Raw genomic sequence first — 3,889 nt, 5'->3', positions numbered from 1 at the left:
GTGGACTCCATGTTGCTCCTGGAAGGAAAGAAGACCGTACGGTGGACTCCATGTTGCTCCCTGGAAGGACAGAAGACCGTACGGTGGACTCCATGTTGCTCCCTGGAAGGAAAGAAGACCGTACGGTGGACTCCATGTTGCTCCCTGGAAGGACAGAAGACCGTACGGTGGACTCCATGTTGCTCCCTGGAAGGAAAGAAGACCGTACGGTGGACTCCATGTTGCTCCCTGGAAGGAAAGAAGACCGTACGGTGGACTCCATGTTGCTCCCTGGAAGGAAAGAAGACCGTACGGTGGACTCCATGTTGCTCCCTGGAAGGAAAGAAGACCGTACGGTGGACTCCATGTTGCTCCCTGGAAGGAAAGAAGACCGTACGGTGGACTCCATGTTGCTCCCTGGAAGGAAAGAAGACCGTACGGTGGACTCCATGTTGCTCCCTGGAAGGAAAGAAGACCGTACGGTGGACTCCATGTTGCTCCCTGGAAGGAAAGAAGACCGTACGGTGGACTCCATGTTGCTCCCTGGAAGGAAAGAAGACCGTACGGTGGACTCCATGTTGCTCCCTGGAAGGACAGAAGACCGTACGGTGGACTCCATGTTGCTCCCTGGAAGGAAAGAAGACCGTACGGTGGACTCCATGTTGCTCCCTGGAAGGAAAGAAGACCGTACGGTGGACTCCATGTTGCTCCCTGGAAGGACAGAAGACCGTACGGTGGACTCCATGTTGCTCCTGGAAGGACAGAAGACCGTACGGTGGACCCCATGTTGCTCCCTGGAAGGAAAGAAGACCGTACGGTGGACTCCATGTTGCTCCCTGGAAGGACAGAAGACCGTACGGTGGACTCCATGTTGCTCCTGGAAGGACAGAAGACCGTACGGTGGACTCCATGTTGCTCCCTGGAAGGAAAGAAGACCGTGAACAGCTTTAGGGGCGCTAACCCCTCCTATGAACAGCTTTAGGGGCGCTAACCCCTCCTATGAACAGCTTTAGGGGCGCTAACCCCTCCTATGAACAGCTTTAGGGGCGTTAACCCCTCCTATAAACAGCTTTAGGGGCGCTAACCCCTCCTATGAACAGCTTTAGGGGCGCTAACCCCTCCTATGAACAGCTTTAGGGGGCGCTAACCCCTCCTATGAACAGCTTTTAGGGGCGGTAACCCCTCCTATGAACAGCTTTAGGGGCGCTAACCCCTCCTATGAACAGCTTTAGGGGGCGCTAACCCCTCCTATGAACAGCTTTTAGGGGCCCTAACCCCTCCTATGAACAGCTTTAGGGGCGCTAACCCCTCCTATGAACAGCTTTAGGGGGCGCTAACCCCTCCTATGAACAGCTTTAGGGGCGCTAACCCCTCCTATGAACAGCTTTTAGGGCCCCCCCCCCTCCCTCACTGAACAGCCTACTGTTAATTCCACTACATTTCTAGAAAAGGGAGAACTTATAACATTACAAACGTATAACCTTCTAATAACCTAATAAGTCTAATAACTTCTGTATAGATGAACCTACCCTTAACCCTGACCCTGTTTCAAATAATAACAGATCTAAAAGGTCACAAGTGAGCTTGTAGATCTGCTATTCTCATTATTATTCATAGTGTAATAATTATTGTCTCCAAGCTGTGTGTAATGGTGTCTTATGGCGCCGTCTGGTGGCCGGGGAGGCTTGGTGCAGCAGCACTAGATGAAGCGTTGCTATAAATGTTAGAATTATAAGAACATTATAAGGACATGAATAAATGAAGGAATTATAAGAAAATAAATAGACGCTAATCTAAACAAACAAAACCAAAGCAAGAATAGGGTACATACAGTAGAATGTAGGTGTAAATTAGGCTACACTTTAAACCAACAATAATCTTATGAAGTTTATTTACAGTATAAATTAGGACATATTGGACACCGATATGTTTATCTAGACTGTATTGCAGAGTAAACAACGGCAGTGCATACAAATCCTTCCACTGGAAAAAGTAGACCATAAATATTATGTAAATACATTGTATAGATCCCATCGGCAGGAGGTGCTCCGTCACACTGTGATTGGCCAAGGGTTGCCTGGCCTGTGGTTGGCTGACACACGGGTTGCCTTGGCAATAGCTATAGTTATGATCTCCACCCACTCGGAGCCATGGCAACCAACCTGCGTTGTCCAATCACAGCGCTGCCTTGTGTTGCCATGTATGCTCATTATAAGTAATTTAAACTTGATGTTTCTGTACTGTTGTTTCTAAAGTGTAGTTGTTTATTTGGGCTTGTTTCTAAAGCGTAGTTGTTTATTTGGGCTTGTTTCTAAAGTGTAGTTGTTTATTTGGGCTTGTTTCTAAAGCGTAGTTGTTTATTTTGGCTTGTTTCTAAAGTGTAGTTGTTTATTTGGGCTTGTTTCTAAAGCGTAGTTGTTTAAACTTAAACAGTTTCATGTGAATACAAATGTATTTATTTGTTTCTTTTCATCTCTAGACACGTTGTGAGCTTGTCGATCTAGAGTCTAGATCGACAAGCTCACAACGTGTCGCATCACAACATGTTTGTAGATCTTCTCTTTTCAAACAGCTGTAGTTTATATTAGTATAATATAATAGTTTAAACTGTAATAGTTGCTTCGCTCAAACGCCATATTGTTCCATACTGCAGTGGTTCCCAAAGTGGGGTCCGGGGACCCCCAGGGGTCCTTGAGGGAGTTCCAGGGGGTCCCCAGCTAAATGATAGTTTGGAACCAAATAGAAGGGTCTGTAATGGGACCCTTATGGGTCTGGGACCTCTATGGGATTTAAGACCCTTATGGGTCTGGGACCTCTATGGGATTTAAGACCCTTATGGGTCTGGGACCTCTATGGGATTTAAGACCCTTATGGGTCTGGGACCTCTATGGGATTTAAGACCCTTATGGGTCTGGGACCTCTATGGGATTTAAGACCCTTATGGGTCTGGGACCTCTATGGGATTTAAGACCCTTATGGGTCTGGGACCTCTATGGGATTTAAGACCCTTATGGGTCTGGGACCTCTATGGGATTTAAGACCCTTATGGGTCTGGGACCTCTATGGGATTTAAAGGCCCTCATTTATCAATCGAGTGGAAATTCTGCCCCAAATTCGAGTGTAGGATTCGTAGTACACCCACGTCGGGTCGGCATTTACAAAGTGATCGCAGACAGCTGTTCCTTCCTAATTTCATTCCTAGCAGTGATAAATGTGACGGCTGAAATCAATCTGGCACGCCCTATAAAATCTAGCCGCGCCCTCGGTTTTGCGACATGAACAACTGCAATACGACCTGGAAACCATGGTTACAGGGGAAAAAAAGTTTCTGCTGCCCCCTCCCATACACACACACACACACACACACACAGACGCACGCACGCACACGCAACTTGTTGTATCTTAAATAAATAAACCTGCATGAATTAAATAAAGCTGTAGGACTACCCTGTCTGTTTCTCCTCTCGCTTCGCTTCCCTTGCTGCCCACCTCACCCCCCGCACGCACGCACGCACGCACATATCGCAATTTGCAAGCAACTGTCACTGTGTTGTTAGTTGTATATTAAATTATTAAAGTCTTTATTAATTTAATATACAACAAGATATATTAGTGAACGAAAACCTGAACCTGTGAACCATGAATTATATAACAAATAGGCGCGCACACACGCTGCTGTTTTGCAAGGTGCATGTCCTGTCTGTCTCTCTCTATCACTGTGGTCCGTCCGTGACACCGTGACCAATTGACCATTCACGTTCGACAATTTAAATTGCCTCGCTGTCAACTGTCAATTATATGAATATTGCAGCCAAAACCGTAGCCTCATGTGGCACTGGACAGTGGACAGTGGAGGTGGTATGGTGGGCTGCAGGCTGGCGTAGCCTATAGGCTACTATCTCCGATGCGT

The sequence above is a fragment of the Electrona antarctica genome (genome assembly GCF_951216825.1).
Source record: "Electrona antarctica genome assembly, chromosome: 4".
Lineage (NCBI taxonomy): Eukaryota > Metazoa > Chordata > Actinopteri > Myctophiformes > Myctophidae > Electrona > Electrona antarctica.
Note: the sequence above shows the minus strand (reverse complement) of the source record.